The sequence below is a fragment of the Monodelphis domestica genome, chromosome 1, assembly GCF_027887165.1.
Source record: "Monodelphis domestica isolate mMonDom1 chromosome 1, mMonDom1.pri, whole genome shotgun sequence".
Taxonomy (NCBI): Eukaryota; Metazoa; Chordata; class Mammalia; order Didelphimorphia; family Didelphidae; genus Monodelphis; species Monodelphis domestica.
Window position 1 is genome coordinate 504,451,275 of NC_077227.1, and position 23,280 is coordinate 504,474,554.

At 38.6% G+C, this 23,280-nt stretch overlaps 1 protein-coding gene across 3 annotated transcripts in view; it reads right to left on the reverse strand.

Moving 5' to 3' along the window:
- Window positions 1–23,280, reverse strand: part of LOC103098831 (uncharacterized) — a 50,987-nt gene that overhangs the window by 18,954 nt on the left and 8,753 nt on the right. The window contains exon 3 of one of the 3 annotated variants that reach the window (XM_056812958.1): window positions 11,790–11,852. The exons of the other annotated variants lie outside the window; for them this stretch is intronic. The gene's annotated coding sequence lies outside the window, so the exon portion shown is untranslated. The remainder of the gene's footprint in view (window positions 1–11,789; window positions 11,853–23,280) is intronic. 3 annotated transcript variants of the gene reach the window in all.

A 23,280-nucleotide genomic window follows, 5' to 3' on the forward strand; every position in this document is an offset into this window, starting at 1 on the left:
TGTTTTTATCCCTTTTCCTGGAATCAGACACAAACATTAATCACAGTCCTATAATATTTTATCAATAAATGGCAGGTTCCCATAGTTTAAAGCTTTTAGGCATATATTGATATTATAGCAAGAGTATATATATTAACTTGTATTACTGCAGGGAAAAAATATTAATATTAATTATGTGTACCTTCAGTACAAAAATGAGAAAAAAAATCAAATATTCTGATAAAAAAATAAAAGAAAAGAAATAAGAAAAAATAAAAAAAATCAGTAATTCAATATATTCTTAAAAAAAAACATCCATTTGTCTATGGATTATTATCTCCAATTCTTATGATAAGATAGAGTCACAATTCATATGATAGGATAGAGTCAATCAGTCTCAGCAGAAGATGCTTTCTTCACATGTGAGCAGTGAATCCAAGAGTCTCTTTCTCCAATCTTTATAGATGTTGGAGTAGTTAATAATATTTGGAATGGTCCTTCCCATGAAGGTTCAGTTGCTCCAGTTCACTTGAAATTCTTGATATAAACTTTATCTCCTGGGTTCAGGTCATGCAGAGAAAAGTCTAATGGTCCAGCTTGTACTGCAGCTCCGGATTCATGAAGTTCACGTAGTTTGTGCTGTAACTCCTGTATATAGGAAGCAATAGTAATATCTCCCCCTAATAGCGATGTATAAGCCGGGGAGAAAGGCTTAGCCTGTATAGTCGGATGTCCAAAAAGCATCTCAAATGGTGAAATATGTAAGTCTCCTCTAGGCCTGCTTCTAAGATAAAATAGGGCCAGAGGAAGAATTTCAGGCCATTTTAAATGGGTCTCAGTGCATAATTTGCCAATCATAGTCTTAAGTTCTTTATTCATCCTCTCCACTTCGCCTGAGCTCTGGGGGTGATATGGAACATGGAATTTTGGAGTTATCCCCAAGCAAGAATATATTTGATTTAAGACAGAATCGGTAAAATGACTCCCTCTATCGGAGTCAATACGTGCTGGTAGGCCAAAACGAGGAATAATTTCTTTTAAAAGTATCTTTGCAACAAAATCTGCTGTGGCTCAGGTTGTAGGAAATGCTTCCGGCCATCTGGTTAGTTGATCTACAATTACTAGACAAAATTTATTTTTTTTTATAGTATTTTATTTGATCATTTCCATGCATTTTTCATTAAAGACAAAGATCATTTTCTTTTCCTCCCTCCCACCCCCCGTGGCCGACGTGTGATTCCACTGGTATCATATGTGTTCTTGACTTGAACCCATTGCCATGTTGTTAGTATTTGCATCAGAGTGTTCGCTCCGAGTCTTTCCTCTGTCATGTCCCCTCAGCCATTATAGTCAGGCAGTTGCTTTTCCTTGGTGTTTCTATTCCCTCAGTTTGTACTAGACAAAATTTATAACATCCAGCCTTTGGCATTGTTATGAAATCTATCTGTAGATGTTCAAAAGGTGTGTAAGCCAGAGGACGTCCCCCAAAGGCTTTTCCACGATATGCATGTTGGTTATATGCCTGGCAAATAGGGCAGGCTGAACATACTTTAGAGGCTACAGTAGTTATACCAGGGGCTATCCATACTCTCTTGACAGAGTCCACGATGCCCTGGGTGCCAAAATGACCATTTTTATGAATAGATTGGCAAATTTGGTTATAGAAACTTCTAGGGAGCAGGGGTTTTCCTTCAGATGACACCCATACTCCATTAATTTGTTTTGCTTTAAATTTTTGTTTCCATTTTTCCACTTCCTTTTCATTATAGGAGAGTGATAAATTTAAATTATCAGTGGTTGTTAATGTTAAAATTAATCCAGGTCCTTCTATGGCTGCTAGTTTTGCAGCGGCATCTGCTCGGTCATTTCCTCTAGAGACAGGGTCAGAGCCACCTGTATGGGCAGAGCAATGAACTACAGCTAGGGCTTCAGGAAGCTGGAGAGCAGAAAGAACTTCATTAATAATTTCTGCATTAGCTATGGATTTTCCAGCTGAGGTTAAAAATCCTCTTTGGAGCCATAGCATCCCGACTGAGTGACAAATGCCGAAAGCATATCTAGAATCTGTATAAATTGTTGCCTTTTTATCCTTGGCAATTATACAAGCTTGTTTTAGAGCTATGAGTTCTGCTCCTTGAGCGCTAATGTTAGAAGGTAGTGAAGCTGACCATTCAGTGGCAAATTCTGAGACTACGGCAGCTCCAGTGTAACGTATGCCATCCCTCATAAAAGAGGAACCATCGGTAAATAAAATCAGATCTGCATTGTCTAAGGGAGTGTCCAAGAGATTATCTCGAGGCTTTTCTGCCATGGACACTAATGTTTCACAGTTATGTAGTGGTTCTCCTGAAGTGGGTAAATCTGGAAGCAAGGTGTCAGGGTTAAGAGTTGAACAGCGTTTCAAGGTAATATTTTCACTATTTAATAAGGTTATTTCATACCTTGTAATTCTCTGATCCGAGAATGCCTGTGTTCTATGTTTTACCAATAATGCTTCAATCTCATGTGGGCACATTATTGTTAATGGACATCCCAATACTAAATCAACAGTTTTTGTTACTAGTAAGGCTGTAGCAGCTACTCCTCTAAGGCATGGTGGTGCTCCTGCTGCTACTGGGTCTAGTTGGGCAGAATAATAAGCAATTGGGCGCTGAGAAGGTCCCAAAGTCTGATTTAACACACCAGAGGCTACTCCTCTTCGCTCATGCACATATAAAGTAAATGGCTTGTTGTAATCTGGGATGCCTAGAGCAGGGGCAGACATGATAGCCTTTTTCAGATCTGTTAGAGCTGACAAGTGTTCAGGCTCTAATTTGAGGGGTTCAGGAACTGAATCCTTTGTTAATGCTATAAGGGGTTTAGTGATTTCCCCATAGCAAGGAATCCATTGTCTACAAAACCCTGTTGCTCCTAAAATTGCTCTCAGCTGTTTCTTAGTGGTAGGAGCACTCAATTTTTGAATGTTCTCAATTCGTTTTGGAGAAATATAACGAGCACCCGCAGTCAAGATGAATCCCAAATATTCTACTTTTTGGAGACACCATTGAACTTTATCCTTAGAGATTTTATGTCCTCTTTTGTGCAATTCCAAAAGAAGGTGTTTGCTATCTTCTTGACATGTTTCTGCATCTGTTGAAGCCAAGAGTAGATCATCTACATATTTGATTAATTTGCTATTTTTAAATGTTATATTGTCTGTGTCTTGGCTCAAAATTTGCTCAAATAAGCTCGGACTTTCGACATAACCCTGTGGCAGCCGACACCAGGTATATTGTGAGCCCTTCCAGGTGAAAGCAAAAATATGCCTGGAGTTTTCATGTATTGGTATGGAAAAGAAAGCTGAACACAAGTCTGTAAAGTATGTAGATGTGCTAGGAATAGATGAAATAATAGTATGTATGTTAGAAACTACGGAGTGTCTCTTTATAACGTGATTATTCACTGTCCTTAGATCCTGTACGAATCTATAGATGTGTTTGCCATCGGGTCCTTTTTTTTGGTTTTTTAATTGGCAGGATGGGCGTGTTGTATTCAGATTTGCAAGGGATTATTATTCCCTGTTCTATTAATGAGTTAATAACTGGTGTAATACCCTCAATTGCCTCCTTTGAGAGGGGATACTGAGGGATAGAAGGAGGTGGGCTAGATTTAGTTTTTATCTGCACAGGAACAGCAGATTTAAGTAAGCCTACATCAGAAGAAGATGTGGCCCAAAGAGACTCCGGTATATCTTTAGGTATTTCAAAAATGGAAGGTTCTTTTGCCTCCTGGTTTTCCGAGAGAAGTACAGGGAGTAAATTTAAAGATTCCTCTGGTACTTCTAATGATAATGAGCCATCTGGGGAGCAGGTTATTGTGGCTCTGAGTTTGCATAGAAGGTCCCTCCCCAGCAAATTTAAAGGGGAGTCAGGCATCAAGAGGAAGGAGTGTTGTACCTCTAGGGGTCCTACAGACACCATTCTAGGAGGAAGTCTTTTAACTCTTTGGGTTATTCCTGATACTCCCATTACATTCTCTGAGCCAATAGAATAACATTGTAAATCAGGTGTTCTCTTTAATACAGACCAGGAAGCTCCGGTGTCTAATAGACAATCATAATAGGTGTTACCCACTTTTAAGGTAACATGGGGTTCATTAGTATGGGGAGGGCAGTGGATAGGGACAACGGGTAGTAGGACATCAGGGTCTGGGAAATCAAAGGTTGTATCCTCTGATTCCTGTGCCCCAGCCCCCCCCGGGCACCATCATTGTGTTTGGGATATTCCTTGGGCACCCCCCTGAAGGGCACCTCTCTGAGGGTCATTAGTACCTCGAGTAATTTTTGGACGAGCGCCATTTCTCATATATTGTTGAGTATTATCATTAAAATTTTCTTCAATTTGAGCATTGTCATTTAATTCCCAATTCCTATTTCTATAATTCTGGTTTCTAAAGTTCTTATTTCTATATTCATTATAGTTATTTCCATAGTCATTATTATAATTTCTAGAATTCTGGTTTCTATAACCATTATCATAATTTCTATAGTTATTATTTCTAAAACCATTATTAAACTGTGTATTCCTTCCAAACATCTTAAGAAAGGTTCTACATTCCATCATTTTGTGGCCCTTCTTCTCACAGAAGTGGCAAGTAATGGATTGATAATTGGATTTCTGGAGAGGGGCAATTGTCGTTGGTTCATTATCATGCCCACTTTCTAATTTAGTTATCCTATCCAATAAATATCTCATTTTTTTCTTCATTTCCTCCATGTCATCATTATTTTCTTCCTCCTTTTCTTTGTTTCCCTTTAAAACATATATAGCTGTTTTTCGTAATTCTTCAAGGTCCATATCTGACCATCTTGGGCATTGTGTTCTAAAATAATTCTTAATTGCTTTGCAAGAGTTATTTACAAAGATCCATCTAACTTGTCTTAAGCTACTCTCTTTAGTTAGGTCCCAATCTAAGTATCTGTCCCCAAAATCAATTATTCTATCCATGAATCTGGAGGGTGTTTTTTCCTCCTTTAGCTTAATTTTTTCAAGTTCCATCCACTTATCTGTACTGTCTGCACATTCCTTCATTGCCGTGAGGATGGCCTCTCTACAACGGTATAGTTGTAGATAATCCTCAGGATTGTTATAGTCCCCTTGGGGATCCTGAGATGGCTAATGTGCTGCATTACGCCCCCGGGTTTTGTTGACATGAGCAATTATTTTATTTTTCTCATGTTCACTTAAAAAAGCCTGTAGTAAGCTCTCAACGTCCTTGTAAGACGGATTATACTGAAAAAATATGTCTCCCATCTTTTTTGTTACTAGAAAAGGATCTTGTTCATATGTAGGGATATTTCGTGTAAATTCATTTATTTCTTGGGGAGTAAACGGTATCCTATGTCTTAAAGTCACCACATCCCCATTTCGTCCTATTTCAGGTACTTCTCTTAGAGGAAACAGGCCTCTAGTTGAATTTTGCACCTGTGGGTCAGTTTGACAAGGACAGGTTTCTCTAGGAGGACAAGATCTCCCTTGCATTGGAATTTGGTTTTCTGTAGGAGAAGGAACATGAGAAGCTGGGATTGCAGGGGAAGGGTTTTGGGGATTAAATTCAGACAAGATTTGCACTACACGAGAGAAGCAGTCTGTTAACTGGGCTATAGGGAAGGTGTTTTCCATCTCTATTTCAGGGAAGGAAATTTCCTCATTCAAAGGTTCAGAAACAGGTCTGTTTCTGGTAGAGTGGGTGTTTGCCCATTGATCCTGTAAGAAACATTTTAGATCTTCTAATTGGGCTTGCATTTTATCCTCAATTTTTCCTATTTTATCTTCCATATCTCCCATTTTATCCTCAATATTTCCTATTTTATTCTCAATATTTCCTATTTTATCCTCAAGTTTTTCTATTTTATTCTCAATATTTCCTATTTTATCCTCAATTTTTTCTATTGTATCCTCAATTTTTTCTATTTTATCCTCAATATTTTCTATTTTATCCTCAATATTTTCTATTTTATCCTCATTTTTTTCTATTTTATCCTCAACATTTTCTATTTTATCCTCAATATTTTTTATTTTATCCTCATTTTGTTTTATTTTATCCTCATTTTGTTTTATTTTATCCTCATTTTGTTTTATTTTATCCTCATTTTGTTTTATTTTATCCTCAATATTTTTTATTTTTTCATCTCTAAATATAGTATTGAGGAGTACAAAAATGACAGTACCTATTAATATAAAAATTTGGAGGTATCCTTCATTCCTCAATGCCCCTACTTCTTCAGCTGCCATATAATTGTCAAAGAATGTAGTACTCATTTTTATATGTATATTTTGTAATTTCACAAAACACGTGGGGAGCAGGGCAAAGCAACAAACCTTCCACAGGGTTTTTTTTTTCTAATCCAGGAAGTTGTTCCTTAAGGGAAAGGATATTTAGAAACAGTTCTTCCAGCCAGGACTTTAGAGTCCTGTTGCTGAGATTTAAAACAGCTGTTTTCTGTCTATCAGAGTCACACAGCTGGGAAGTATCTGAGGTCTGATTTGAACCCAGGACCTTCTGTCTCTAGGCCTGGCTCTCAATCCGCTGAGCTACCCAGCTGTCCCTTAAGATTAAAGGGAAGAAAAAGAAAAAACTGCTGATTCCAATTTAACTTAAGGAGAAAAGAGAAAAAGTTTTTTATACTCACGTGTTCTAGCAGCTGTGTCTTTAAGCCAAGTTTTTTGTTAAAAAAAAAGGACTAAGTGGTGAAACAGTATAGTAAAAAGGCAAGGAAAAAGTTTTATTGAGAGGATTCTTTAGACTCCCGTGTGGTCAGCCACAATGTTACAAGGGAATCACTTTAAAAGACTGATATATATTAATTTAAGGTCGCCAAGGAATCAGCTATGTAATTCCTAAATGAAAAACTCAAGTCAGCCGTCAGCCTTTTTGGAGTTTAATTACAATAGGAGCAAGAAAGGAATTAGAGATATATATAGAGAGAGAAAGGGGAGAGAAGGGAATAGGGCTTAAATACCCCTTCTGTTTAGGCTGGGCCAAAAGGCCCAAGCCCTTAGATAGCTGGGGCAAAGAAAAGAGATCAGTCCCTATCACTCACGTGACCAAAATGGAGAAACAGTCTCAGAGGCCCCCACCTTCAGCTTCCTCCAGAGCAAGCTTCCTCAGAGCCCAGGAACCACACCGACCAAAAAATCAACCACCTCCTCCTCGAGTCTCCAGACCCTCCTATCTTTAAGGAAACCATCCAAGTTGCCTCCCCTCAGTCCTCACATCTACCAATCACTCTTCATCAATTTCCCTGTCAATGGAGGCTCTCGCTTAACCCAGGACCGCCCAGAGGTTTCTGGCTTTTGCACATGTCTGTTGAAGGTCATATTTTTCAAATGATTAAATCTTTACTCCTTTGTTACAGCCCTTTCTAAATCCTGTTAACTTGAGTATGGTAGAGATTGGAATAATTAAATTTTGATCTAGGCTGCAGCCCTTACTCAATCCTATTAGGACTGAATAGGGTGGAGTATCTCCATTGTATCAATTCTAAAATCAATCAAGACTCAAAGAAATTCCTGTTCTATGCTTAAGCATAGGTCAAAGTCCTTTCCATTGTTCAGCAAAGGGTCTCTGTCCTAAAGTAATCTTAAGAAGGGAAGAGAAAGAACCTCCCATGCCAATGGGGTTCCCATTCCAATAGACTATCAGTAAGAAATTTTCCAAGTATGAAATATCCCAATGGTGAAATTTCCAACATTTATAAGTCTAAGGAATTTTGAGGTTTACACTGCCCCCTCAATACTTAATTCTTAAGTATTCCTGATTGCTGGACTAAGCAGGGTGGAGTAAATCTAAAATTCACACTCTGAAATGGGAGGTCATTTCAGAGAGAAGACAGTAGTAGTGGGAAATGTGAAATTGATTACCAATTTCTAATTATTGATTTATAGTTAAGAGTTTTGTTAATCATAACAGTAACCATTGTAACAAAACTTTAAGGCTTCAAGGCTTAGAATATTACTGTACAACTCAAATGCCCAGCCTAAATTAGTGAAGAGAACAAGATGTCAGTTATGAAAGCTAGATCAAGGATGAATTAACTTGATACCAGATGTGTTTCCACTACTGGGCTCCACTGATAAAGGAAGTGATAGATAAGGAACCTTATGGAGAATGCTACAGAAAGATGACTAAGTGTGCTTTCCTCTTCCTCCCCTCCCCCTAATATGCCACAGACTCTGGAAAGGCCTTTTCTGGAAGTGCACTGTGGGATTGGCCCTTACAAGAGGATGTTGATCTATTTTGAATTTTTGGTCACCACGATGGATGAAGATTCATGGTCAGATGGTCAGATAGTATAATTAAGAACCAAACACAATCTTAGTTTGGGAGGACATATCTTAACTTTATGTAACTATTATACTGTATTAAAAAGCTTCTTTGAATATGTTACAGAACTTTGGTTATTGACTTCTATTATTGGTAACTGCTTGTTCTGCCAATAGATTGGAACTTTTATTCCTCAGTTTCTCATTATTGCAAATTTATCATCACAGGAAAAGACCTGTTTATTTAAGGGAGGATTTGAGCTAAGTCTAGATGATATCCAGGAGGTAGAAGTGAGGAGGGAGAACATTCCAGGCATGGGAGGCAAACAATGAAAATGCAGTTGGGAGTTGGAGTGTCATTTTCAAGATAATATCAGAGACCAGTGTTACATGATAGAATACATAGTGGGGATCAATGTATTAGAAGGCACAGCTAGGTGGCATAGTGGAATGAGTGTCTGGCCTAGAGTCAGTAATACTCATCTTCCTGAGTTCAAATTTGGCCTCAGATACTTACATGCTATGTGACACTGGTCAATTCACTTAACCCTGTTTGCCTCAGTTTCCTCATCTATCAAATGAGCTGGAGTAGGAAATGGCAAACCACTCCAGTATCTTTGCCAAGAAAACCCCAAATGGGATCACAGAGATTTGAACACTATTGAAATGACTAAACAGGGGCAGCTGGGTAGCTCAGTGGATTGAGAGCTAGGCCTAGAGATGGGAGGTCTTAGGTTCAAATCTGGCCTCAGACACTTCCCTGTTGTGTGACCCTGGGCAAGTCACTTGACCCCCATTGCCTAGCCCTTACCACTCTTCTGCCTTGGAGCCAATATACAGTATTGACTCCAAGATGGAAGGTAAGGGTTTGAAAAAAAAAAAGAAATGACTAAACAACAGAATATAAGAAGATAGGAAAGTAGAAGATAGGAAGAGTCCAGGTTATTTAGGGGCTTTAAAAGCCAAATAGTATATATTTGATCCCAGAGGTAATAAGGAGCCATTGGAGTTTATTGAATGGAAGATGGGGATCACAGGTGGGGGCATAGTGTTGATATGATTAGCTGGGCTTTAGAAAGATCAGTTTGCTATCTGAATGGAGGATAAACTGTAAGGGAGGGGGAGACGGGATGGGGAGATTAACCAGATGGCTATTGGAATTGGTCCAGCCCTGAGGTGATGAGGTCACCCTGGACCAGAGTGGCGGCAACATCAGAGGAGGCATACACATAAATCTACAAATCTACCAAGGAGGTCTATATATAAAAGTTACAAAAGTTGAAATAACAACTGACAACTGATTGGATATGAGGGTGACAGAAAGGTAGGAGTTAAGGATAGCTGTCACACCAGGAGCATTATGTCTGGGTGACTCAATAGTAATGGGGACTTGGGAAGAGTGAAGAGATCATTTTGTTAGCTAAATAAAGGATGATGGATTGGGGGAGGTGGGGTAAGCCTTGAGACGACTCCATAGAGATGGACAGATGATATTTTGGAATGAACACCTATGCCATCCCTAGCCTCTGTAAAGGGTAAATTTAGGGGTTTTTGACTGAATATATTATACTAGTGGTCTCCAGGGATTAATTCAAATCCCAATAAAAATACTCAATCCAGTTTGGGAATTTTATAGTGGTTTAATTAATATAGAGGGAAGGAATTAAGAAAAAGAGAGAGAGAAAGGGGTATAAGATTTCTCTGGGGATAAACTATGGGAGTAAAAACACTGAGGAAAAGCAATTGCTTGACTACAGGGGGGAAGGGGATACAACTGAGGAGAGACTCTAAATGAACACTCTAATGCAGATACCAACAACATGGAAATGGGTTCAAACCAAAAACACATGTGATACCCAGTGGAATCGTGCGTCTGCTATGGGAGAGGTGGTGGGAAGGGGGGGAGGAGGAAAAGAAAATGATCTTTGTTTACAATGAATAATGTTTGGAAATGACCAAATAAAATAATGTTTAAAGTGAAAAAAAAAAAAGATTTCTCTGGCCTAGCTTAAGCCAAGGGAAGTTCAGAGAACTCAGCCACGAGGCCTCCTCAGAGGATTAAAACTAGCTCGGCTTCCATCCACAAGGTCTACTCTGAGATGAGATAAAGGAAAAAGGAATTAGCCTAAATTCACTCACCTAGCACACACACCAAGCCACCAAGAAGCCAGGACCCATGATGCCAAATGCTGCCCAGCACTCCCCACATTGCTGACAGAGACCAATGATCACTTCTTGCGTCTCACATGTACCAATGGTAGCTTAAGGTTGACTTAGGACAGCCCAGGGGGTCTGTCAGTTGTTTCTTATTTGTCACCTTGCTAGCACATATCTGACATAGGCTATCCTCCTTAACACATAATCCTTAAGTAGGGGTGTATACATTCCTGGTTGCTAGACTAAGCAGGGTGGAGTAAATCTAAAATTCACACCTCTCTTCTTATAAGATCGCTTACCAGTAGAACTGGCATCCCAGCCAAGTTCTTAGATTGACTCCTGATTGGGGGGAAAAAAAAAAGTCCAGCTCCTGAGATGTAGTGAAGTATCACCATCTGCTGGCTACCCTTAGCCTTTACACTTGATAGGCCAAGCCAGGAGCTGGAAGGCTCCTAGATTTGATATAGAAAAAGGTACTTTGAGATCATCTAATCTGACTTCGCTTCATATTTGAAATGAAGCTCAGAAAAACCTAAGTGATTTTTTAAGGCCTTTGAACCCCCTTTGGGACACAGAGCCTTTGACTCCAGACCTTGGACTGGGCTGTTCTTGTTTTTTTTCTTTTTCTCATTTGAAGGTAAGAATATGGAAACTGAGCTCACAGACCAGGGTGGGAACTGCCAGTGTGGCATGGAAGTTTTAGGCTAGAAGATAGACATCTGAGGATCTGGTCCTCCTGGAGTTGGCAAGGGCTTGAATCTAGGGACATGTGGTGGGCAGAGCTAGAGGAGCGTAGTACTAGATGAAAGCCATATCTTGGTTCTGTATTTATAGTTGGGTTGATTTCAGAGATCACATTCTAAAAGTGACTTACAAATGTCATTGTTATTAAGTAACTTTTCCAAGGTCACAGAGGTAGTAGATAGAAATAGGGACCACTAAAAAGGGGTCACATAAACATCTTTTGGGGCACCATATTGAATTAGAAAACTGCATATTAACATTATTCATGTTCTATTGCATTTTTACTTGTTTTTTTAATAATAGGACCTCATCTTACTAGACCAATATGTTTTAAGGCCCCTCATCCAAGCTGAAAATTGTACATAAGAGCAAAACCATTATTCAACAAGGATTTTTCATACAAATATACTCAGACATTCCTTCCCTAGGTTTATCCCACCAGCATCACCTCTCCTCTATCTTGGGGCCATTACCAATAATCAAATAATGCCTGTGAAATAAAGAGAAGCAGTACTCCAACATAGACACAATCTGCCACAAGTAAGAACTTCAGACAAAGTCTGATGCGGGAGCCAGTACCTAATACAAAGCAAAGCAATGACTCACTCCAGTGCCTCTCAGAGTAAGAAGGAGTGTGTCTGGGTGAACTGCCATGAGATTCCACACCACCTGGGAAAATGGAATGGATTTAATGTGTTATTAAAATTTTTATTTTACATATTTTCTGTCTTTTTTTTAAATTGCAGAATCATGTATACTTAAATTTACATTGTTGAGTTCATATAAAATGAGGTCCTGCTATGAAAATTTCCCAGTCCTTTCCTTTTATTAAAATTTAAAAGGGGGTAGCTGGGTGGCTCAGTGGATTGAGAGCCAGGCCTAGAGATGGGGAGGTCCTAGGTTCAAATCTGGCCTCAGCCACTTCCTAGCTGTGTGACCCTGGGCAAGTCACTTGGCCCCCATTACCCTTGACACATGACCCCCTTACCACTCTTCTGCCTTGGAACCAATACACAGTATTGACTCCAAGACAGAAGGTAAGGGTTTAAAAAAAAACCAAAAACAAACCTAAAACCCTTACCTGCCATCTTAGAATCAACACTATGTATTAATTCCAAGTTAAAAGAGCAGTAAAGGCTAGGCAATAGGGATTAAGAAATTTCCCCAGGGTCAAACAGTTAGGAAGTGTCTGAGGCCAGATTTGAACCAAGGACTTCCTGTTTCTAGACATGATTCTCAAATCCCTGAGCCACTTAGTTATCCCCTCTAGTTATATATTAACATGGTTCAGGCTCCATTCTGGAGTTTTATAGGAAGCTTTCTCTATTGTGAAAATAAGGGGAAACATATCTGAAGGAATAGAGGGGAGTCTTAACCAACATCAGAAGGTTAGAGGATAGAAGAACATAAGATGGACAATTGTGGGACAGGTGAAGTAGAGGCAAGTGTGGAGCTGGAGAAAGATCACTGAATACTGCAACTAAATAACAAGCTCTTTCTGAAGAGGAGGGGGTCATATTGTCTGAGGAAAATTCCTGGGATCTCTGAGGAACAGTGATGTGAATCCACAGATGATACAAATCCTCATATGGCAGATGGCCCAGTAAAATGTCAAAGAATAAGAGATGAGTTGTGGTGGTTGGTGAATCCCTGTCAAAGAATATGAAGTCACTTATTTATCAACTAAATAATAAAAATGAAGAGATCTACTTTCTTTCTTTTTTTTTTTTAAACCCTTACCTTCCGTCTTGGAGTCAATACTGTGTATTGGCTCCAAGGCAGAAGAGTGGTAAGGGCTAGGCAATGGGGGTTAAGTGACTTGCCCAGAGTCACACAGCTAGGAAGTGGCTGAGGCCAGATTTGAACCTAGGACCTCCCGTCTCTAGGACTGGCTCTTAATCCACTGAGCTACCCAGCTGCCCCCGAGATCTACTTTCTTAAAGGACATAGCATAATATCAGTGATTTGAGGTTTCTGCCAAGGGTCAAGATTTTTTAGAACACATCTCTACTATCCATTTTTTTTAAACCTTTACCTTCTCTCTTGGAATCAATACTATGTATTGGTTCCAAGGCAGAAGAGTGGTATGGGCTAGGCAATGGGGGTTAAGTGACTTGCCCAGGGCCATACAGGTAGGAAGTATCTGAGGCCAGATTTGAACTCAGGACCCCCCATCTCTGGGCCTGACTCTCAATCCATTGAGCCACCTATCTGCCCCCACTACTATCCACTTCTGATGATTGAAGGGCACAAGTGTCAGAAGAAATATAGAAATCTGGAGTAGAGACTAACTTTAATATAAAGTTCAAAGTCAAGAAATAGACTGGGAAAATGAGCAAAATATCCCTCCAAAACAAAAAAAAAGAATCTAATCATTAAAAAGTTGCTATGATAATAGGGAGGATCAAAACATAAACTCAGAAAAGAACAACAATGTCAAAATCACTATGTTCAAAGCTTCAAAGAAAAATGTGAATTGATTTCAGGCCCCAAAAGAATTCCTAGAAGAACTCAAAAGGGATTTTAAAAGCCAAAGAAGAGAAATAGAAAAAAATTGGGGAAATAAATGAAAGTGATGCAAGAGAGCCATGAAAAAAAATCAACAGCCTGTTAAAGGAAGCACAGAAAAGATGTACAAAAATTCACTAAAGAAAATAACTCTTTCAAAAGTAGAATTGGCCAAGTGGAAAAGGAGATATAGAAGCTCATTGAAGAAACTAATAACTCAAAATAATTACTCAAAAGTTAAAATTGGGCAAGTAAAAGCTACTCCATTGAGATATTAAAACACAATAAAACAAAATTAAAATTAAAGAAAATATGAAATATTTCACTGGGAAAACAACTGGCTTGGAAAATAGATGGAGATGAGATAATTTAAGAATTATTAGACAACTTAGAAAGCCAGGATTAAAAAAAAGAGCCTAGACATCATCTTTCAAGAAATTACTAAATAATTATATAAACATTCCCTGATATCCTAGAATCAGAAAATAAAATAGAAATGGAAAGAATCTACAAATCACCACCTGAATGAGATTCCAAAATTAAAACTGGCCCAGAATAGTCAAATTCCAGAGCTTCTAGGTCAAAGAGAAAAATATTGCAAGCAACCAAAAAGAATCAATTCAAATGTTATGGAGTCACAATTGGGATAACAAAAGACTTAGCATATTTTACATTAAAGGATTGGAATAGCACATCCAGAAAGCAAAGGAGCTATGATTACAACTGGGAATTACCTTCTGTAATAGATAATATTGGAGGGGATATATTTGATGGATAAATGATAACTAATAGATCAGGCAATTATCTTCTTTTTAGCCTACCCTCCTCCCTTTTATACCTCCCTTCCTCCCTCTTCCAATCTCCCTTCCTCCCCTCTTCTTCCCTTCAGTTTCCCCTTCCCCTTCTTCAGCCTCCTTCTAAGTCACTCAGGGTGAGCTATGATGTTTCAGAGGAAATACTCCTTTCTCTTCTTTATCTCAAGTAAGGGTTTTTTGGGGAAAATGGGAAAGATAGAGGATGGAGGTAAGAGGGGTGGAGGTTTCCCTTTATCTACAGTGAGTCTTAGGTTGGAGGATATTGAAAGAAATGACAATTCAGCCACTACCATGAAACAGAGCAAGTCAGAGAGCTATATGGACTATTGTCCTTCTTCTTCTGCATTCAAATCAGCCAGGCTATCTCCAACTTGATTATCCCAAGTCCCAGAGATAAATCCATCTTCTTCCTTCAAGGTCACCACCATCAGCCAAGAAGCCCAGAAAATCAGTCAGCAGTTTGTTCTTGCTTTCAACTGTTTCCCAGTAACATTCCAAATGGAATCTTCTTTTGATTGACAGCTGATCAATCTCTAGCTTCTTGTCTTGCTGCATGCCTTATAATTTCTCTCTTCTCCACACTTCCCAGTAAAACTGAGTACAGTAGGACCTCATTTTATGTGGCCATTACTTTCCAATACCCTTTGTGTAAGTTGAAAAATTACACATCAGAGTGAACTCTATTATTTAATAAGTATTTCTTATATGAACATTTCTTATACGAATTTCTTATATGAACATAGCTCATACGAACTAGAAACTTTATGACATTTCTTAGGCTAATTAGAACTAGCAGAATCACTATTCTTATATTTGGGGGCCATTATTTTTTTATTTTTAGTATTTTATTTGTTTTTATTTTTTAATAAATTTCCACATAAATTTTCCAAAGTTATATGATTCAAATTGTCTCACTCCCTTCTTCCCTCCCCACTCCCAGAGCTGACTACCAATTCAATCTGGGTTATACATGTATTATCTCACAAAGCATATTTTTATATTATTCTTGTTTTTTTTTAAACATTATTTTATTTGGTCATTTCCAAACATTATTCCTTGGAAACAAAGATCATTTTCTTTTCCTCCCCCCCCCTCCCACCTCTCCCATAGCCGATGCGCGATTCCACTGGGTATCACATGTGTCCTTGATTCGAACCCATTTCCATGTTGTTGGTATTTGCATTAGAGTGTTCATTTAGAGTCTCTCCTCAGTCATATCCCCTCAACCCCTGTAGTCAAGCAGTTGCTTTTCCTTGGTGTTTTTACTCCCACAGTTTGTCCTCTGCTTGTGGATAGTGCTTTTTCTCCTAGATCCCTGCAGATTGTTCAGGGACATTGCATTGACACTAATGGAGAATTCCATTACATTCGATTGTACCACATTGTATCAGTCTCTGGGTACAATGTTTTCCTGGTTCTGCTCCTTTCACTCTGCATCACTTCCTGGAGGTTGTTCCAGTCTCCATGGAATTCCTCATTAATCCTTTTAGCACAATAGTATTCTATCACCAACATATACCACAATTTGTTCAGCCATTCCCCAATTGATGGGCATCCCCTCATTTTCCAATTTTTGGCCACCACAAAGAGTGCAGCTATGAATATTCTTGTACAAGTCTTTTTCCTTATTATCTCTTTGGGGGTACAAACCCAGCAGTGCTATGGCTGGATCAAAGGGCAGACAGTCTTTTATCGCCCTTTGGGCATAGTTCCAAATTGCCCTCCACAATGGTTGGATCAATTCACAACTCCACCAGCAATGCATTAATGTCCCTACTTTGCCACATCCCCTCCAACATTCATTACTTTCCATAGCTGTCATGTTAGCCAATCTGCTAGGTGTGAGGTGATACCTCAGAATTGTTTTGATTTACATCTCTCTGATTATAAGAGATGTAGAACACTTTTTCATGTGCTTATTAATAGTTTTGATTTCTTTGGCTGAAAACTGCCTGTTCATGTCCCTTGCCCATTTTTCAATTGGAGAATGGCTTGATTTTTTGTACAATTGATTTAGCTCGTTGTAAATTTGAGTAATTAAACCTGTCAGAGGTTTTTATGAAGATTGTTTCCCAATTTGTTGCTTCCCTTCTGATTTTAGTTGCATTGGTTTTGCTTGTACAAAACCTTTTTAATTTGATGTAGTCAAAATTATTTATTTTACATTTTGTGACTCTTTCTAATTCTTGCTTGGTTTTAAAATCTTTCCCTTCCCAAAGGTCTGACATGTATACTATTCTGTGTTCGCCTAATTTACTTATAGTTTCCTTCTTTATGTTTAAGTCATTCATTCACCCATTCTGCATTTATCTTGGTGTAGGGTATGAGGTGTTGATCCAAACCTAATCTCTCCCACACTGTCTTCCAATTTTCCCAGCAGTTTTTATTGAATAGTGGATTTTTGTCCCAAAAGCTGGGGTCTTTGGGTTTGTCATAAACTGTCTTGTTGAGATCATTTACCCCAAGTCTATTCCACTGATCCTCCTTTCTGTCTCTTAGCCAGTACCAAATTATATTGATAACCACTGCTTTATAGTATAGTTTGAGATCTGGGACTGCAAGTCCTCCTTCCTTTGCATTTTTTTTCATGATTTCCCTGGATATCCTTGATCTTTTGTTCTTCCAAATGAACTTAGTTATGTTTTTTTCTAATTCAGTAAAGAAGTTTTTTGGTAGTTCAATGGGTATGGCACTAAATAAGTAAATTAATTTGGGTAGTATTGTCATTTTTTAAAGTTAGCTCATCCCACCCATGAGCAATCAATGTTTTTCCAATTGTTTAGATCTAGTTTTAACTGTGTGGAAAATTGGGGGCCATTATTAATAACTAAATAATATTAACAAAACAAAGAGAAGCACTGCTCTGAGGTGAACTCCAGCTAAAGACCGATGTGGGATCTAATGTTTGGTGCAAAAACAATGTAATGACTTATACTAATGCTTCTTAGGGTGAGAATGAGAATGATTGGATGAAACTTTATGCCACCTGGGAAAATGACACAGATTTAACACTTAATTAAAATTTTAAAAATTTACATCTTTTTTCTGCATTTGTTTATTTTTTTGATTGCCTGAATTTACATGTGTTGGGTCTGAGTAAAATGAAGTCCTACTGGATAATCCTTGGGTGGGTGGGGGAATGAATCTGTAATGAAATAGAAGACTTTCAACCATTCTTGATGAAAAGACCAGAGCTGAACAGAAAAATCTGATTATCAAATACAAGACTCAAGAAAAGTATACAAAGTTAAGCAGGAAAGAGAAATCATAAGTGATTCAATAAAGTCAAACTGTTAACATTCTTACATGGGAAGATGATGCTTGTAACTCCTAAGAACTATCATTAAGGCAGTCAGAAGGAATATACATTGACAGAGGGCATGGATATGATGGAATGATGTCCAAAAAAGCAAAATGAAGGGGTGAGAAAGAGGGATACTTTGGGAGAAAGAAGAAGGGAGAGATAGAATGGGAAAAGTTATCACACATAAAAGAGGCTCAAAAGAACTTTTACAGTGGAGGGGAAGATGGAGAGAGGGTGGCAGGCAACACGAGCCTTATCCTCAATGGAATTGGCTGAAAGTGGGAATATTGTGTATTCTCGGTTGGATATAGAAATCTATCTTATTGTACAATGAAAGAGGATAAGAGAAAGGAGGGAGGCAGTGGTCCCGAGCAGGGAGACCCACTAGCCGGCTAATGCAATAGTACAGTGTGAGATGATGGGACCCTGAATCAGACTGGGGGCAGTGTCAGAGAAGAGAAGAAGACATATTCAAGAGGTGTTACAAAGTTGAAATCAGTGGGATTTAGCAGATTGTTTCCTCATCTATAAAATGGGGATAACAATAGCTTTCACTTCCCTGGGTTATTGTGAGGATGAGATAAAATAACATATAAAGCACTATGCAAATCTTAAGGAGCTATATAAATGCCATTTATTATTATTATTATTAAGAATATGTTTTCCTGGAGTTTTGAAAATTGAATGAACCATGCTTTAAGCCTGAAAAGGAAGTTATGTTTGTGTGTGTGTTTATATAAAAAGTACTAATATATATTCACCAAGAAAGATACCATAAGAAGAATTGTACTTTAAGGGATCCCCATTTGGGCTACCTAGAGTTACATAGGAGGCAAGATTAAAAAAAAGGGGGAGGGGGCAGCTGGGTAGCTCAGTGGATTGAGAGCCAGGCCTAGAGATGGGAGGTCCTAGGTTCAAAACTGGCCTCAGACACTTCCCAGCTGTGTGACCCTGGGCAAGTCACTTGACCCCCATTGCCTAGCCCTTACCACTCTTCTGCCTTGGAGCCAATGCACAGTTTTGACTTCAAGATGGAAGATAAGGGTTTAAAAAAAAAAGGCACCATGCTAATCTGTCAATAAAACTCATGAGTTCAGATGTTTATATACAAATATACAAAGGATAGTTAATGAGCTCAAGCAGAAATCTTAATGCAAGAAGGCAAATTTGAAATTGAAAGGTGTCACTGGGATTTGGTAGGCTAGGACTAGAGTCATTCAAACATCTTTTTATGCACTTTTTATGTTTATTAAATGTCTATTATGGGCCAAATGCTAGATGGCACAGTGGATAGAATGTAGGGCCCAGAGTCAGGAACTCATCTTCTGGCCTCAGATGCCTCCTTCCTATGTGACTCTGAGCAAGCCACTGAAACCTGTTTGCCTCAGTTTTCTTATCTGTTCCTGGAGAAGGAGAACTGGAGAAGGAAATGGCAAACCACTCCAGTATCTTTGCAAAGAAAATCCCAAATGGAATAACAAAGAGTTGGACAAGACTGAAATAACTGACCACTGACAACAAAAATGTGCCAAACATTGTGTTAAGATGGGTGGGCAGCCATAGCACTGCTGGGTCTGTACCCCAAAGAGATAATGGACAAAAAGACTTGTACAAAAATATTCATAGCTGCGCTCTTTGTGGTGGCCAAAAATTGGAAAACGAGGGGATGCCCTTCAATTGGGGAATGGCTGAACAAATTGTGGTATATGTTGGTGATGGAATACTATTGTGCTAAAAGGAATAATAAAGTGGAGGAGTTCCATGGAGACTGGAACGACCTCCAGGAAGTGATGCAGAGCGAGAGGAGCAGAACCAGGAGAACATTGTACACAGAGACTAATACACTGTGGTATAATCGAACGTAATGGACTTCTCCATTAGTGGCGGTGTAATGTCCCTGAACAATCTGCAGGGATCCAGGAGAAAAAAACACCATTCATAAGCAGAGGACAAACTGTGGGAGTGGAAACACCGAGAAAAAGCAACTGCCTGAATACAGAGGTTGAGGGGACATGACAGAGGAGAGACTCTAAATGAACACTCTAATGCAAATATTATCAACATGGCAATGGGTTCAAATCAAGAAAACATGTAATGCCCAGTGAACTTACGCGTCGGCTATGGGGGGTGGGGAGGAGGAAAAGAAAATGATCTATGTCTTTAATGAATAATGCTTGGAAATGATCAAATAAAATTAAAAAAAATGGGAAAAAAACCCAAGCCTTTGTTCTATAGTTAAGAATAAACTTCGGGTTTTGGGTTATGCATGAGTGTGCTCTTAAAACAATGACCAATATGGAAGTGTGTTTTGCATGACAATAAAAATAAAACTTAAATATCTAAAAAAAAAAAGATGGGTGGGCAGTATGAAAACCAAAACCAAATAGTCATGACTCTCTAAGGAACTTATCACTGGAGAGAAACAAATGACATAAATGGGGATATGTGACTACAAAGTCCATACAAAGTAAATACTAAATAATTTCTTGGGGAGGGGCAATTTGCAACCCAAGATTAGTGTCTGTCTCCATAAAAACAGAAGATACCAGTTGATTGGCCCTTTAAGGAAGGAAGGTAGGTGAGATTGAGGGAATGTATTTTCATTACACGGAACAGGACAGTCTGTGCAAAGGCAGGAAAAAGGGAGATGGAAGGAATGTCACGTATGAGGAACAGCACATAGAGAAACTGAACTGGAATGTAGACTTCATGGAGGAGAGACATGGGCAATAATTAGCCTGAAAAAGTAGGCTGGAGCCAGATTATTTAGGGCTTTAGACAGACAAAGACATTTACATATTATTTTAGAGGCAACTGAGATGAGTGTTTATTCAGAAGGAGCAGTGTTGATAAAAGGTGGGGTAGAAAGAATAACTTTGCCTATTCAGAAGATGTTATACTTTAAAAAAAATGCCCTTACATTCCATCTTAGAATCAATACTGTATTGGTTCCAAAACAAATAGTGGTAAGGGCTAGGCAATGGGAGTTAAGTGACTTGCCCAGGGTCACATAGCTAGAAAGTGTCTGAGGTCAGATTTGAATCCAGAACCCCTGGGCCTGGCTCTCAATCTTTTGAGACATCTAACTGGCCCCACAATGGTATACTTTGTGGCAAAATAGATGGTTGAATGAGGAAATTTAGGAGTGAGGGAATCTAGAAACCAGAAGGGAGAAGTATAATGGACAGAATTTGGAGGAAGATAAATGGAGGTTGAAACCAAAGTGTTCCTGTCATTGGAGTATATTGCAGTCACCCTAGACAGAAGTGAGGTAGCAGTGAGGAGTACGAGAAACATCACAAGCCTGGAACAGAAGCATGATGGAACGAGGATGAGGGGCATCAGTGATGTGGAGAGCTGCTGGCCTTCTTTGCCAAAAGTAGAGCAACTCTTATTTTCTTGACTTCTCTGAATGATAATCTCATCCTTCAAAAAGTGAAGAAGCCAAGGGGCAGCTAAGTGACTCAGTGTATAGAGAGCCAGGCAGGCCTGAAGACAGGAGGTCCTGGGTTTATATCTGGCCTGAGACACTTCCTAGCCACGTGACCCTGGGCAAGTCGCTTAACTCCAATGGCCTAGCTCTTAACACTCTTCTTGATGGTAAATCTTTAAAAAAAAAGGTGAAGGAGCCAATAAGGGAAATTTCTATTAAGGGATAGAGTCTGTGAAGATTGGATTTGGTTCTAGTCACATCAGTATGGAAGAATTGGCTGTTGGGTCAGATCATTCCATCTTAGAACTTATCATAAGGAAAGTGAAATTGAAGAAAGCTAAACCTGCTGTCTATGTGTGCAGCCCAAAATTTGAGATTTCAGAGGTTTCAGAGAATAGATAGGTAGGATTCCAAAGCCTAAAATTTTATAGGAGAAGTCAATCCTAGAGGGATAGGAAAGTCTCAAAAGCGAAATTCTGGGGACACAAATAATTCTGATATGGAGGAAAAGGGGGAACTGTTTAAAGAAACTGATGTGGATATGTGGGGAATTTGCCAATTGACATTCAAAAAAATTAAAACAAATGCTCAATACTCCTTATTTCTATAGAGTAATTATTCTATATTCTATAAAATTTTGAGTCCTTCTTTGAAAAAAAAAGGAATCGTTTGGCAAAAACTAACCAACATAGTGACTGTTTCTGATCATAATATCCTGTACCCAGTAACCCTCACCTCTCTTCCAAGAAGAGGGAAGTATGCTTTGTTGTCTGTTCTTTGGAAGTGAGATTGCTCATCATAATTACTTTGAATTCAATCTTCTTTTAATATTCTATTCATTGTTAGTATTGTAGCCATTGTATATGGCTATTGTATATTCCCAATTCTGCAAACTTCATTCCACATTGATTCATATAAGTTCTCCAGTATTTCTTTGAATTCTTCATAATTGTCAGATGCCACTGCCATAAATAGATGGGGGGGGGGGGAGGACTGTTGGGCAGCGTTGGCTATATAAGGTAAAAGACTACTGGGTGGCCCCCAACATTGAAATGTGGGGATTAAAAAAACTCTATTGGAAAAAAATAACGGCGAGGGCTGCTGCTGTGATGAATGGAAAGATAACTGATGACAGAAAGAAGATCTACTCAACTTTTATTCATGTGACTTTTGTTTTCTCTGACAGGGGGAATGATCTTTGGCTTGGGAAGGTCAGAACATAAATGGATAATAAAGAGTTAAACCCCAAGATAAGTAGGTATATTACACAAAAGCTCCTAGCTATCTACCTAAGGGGATGTAAGCCATCAGTCCAGATGGATTATATCCCAAGATGCTAAGGAAGTGGTGAATGTGATTACAAGTCACTGTCATTGATCTCAGGAAAATTGGAGAAAGACAAAGATAGACAGGGATAGAGAAACAAAAAGAGATAGAGGCTGAGAGAGAGAAAGAGAGAGACAGAGAGAAGACAAAGAGACATTGAGAAAGGAGAGAGAGAGAGAGAAGGAGAAAGCAAGAAAGAGAGAGAATGAGAGAGAGAGAGGAAAGCCTTGGGATTATAAGAGGGCAAATGAGGTCCCAGTTTTTAATAAAAGAGAGTGGATTCTGAGAAGTATATGTTAGTTAGTTCTGAAAAATCCCATTGTCAAAGGGATGGTGGATGACCATTTTATTTTTGAAAATTAATTAATTAATTAAGAAAGAATTTTTTTTCCATGGTTACAGGATTCATTTTCTCTCCTTCCCCTCTTCCTTTCCCCCTCCTGGAGCTGACATGCAATTCCACTGGATTATGCATGTATTTTTGCTCAATACTTATTTCCATATTATTCATATTTGTAATAGAGTGATTTAAAAAAACCCAAACGCCTAATCATATACCCATATAAAGAAGTGATAAATCATGTTTTTCTTCTACATTTCTACTATGCTATGTGGATAGCATTTTTTTCATAAGTCCCTAGAAATTGTTCTGGATCATTGCATTGCTATTAGTGGCAGTCTATTAAATTTGATCATCCCACAATATCTCAG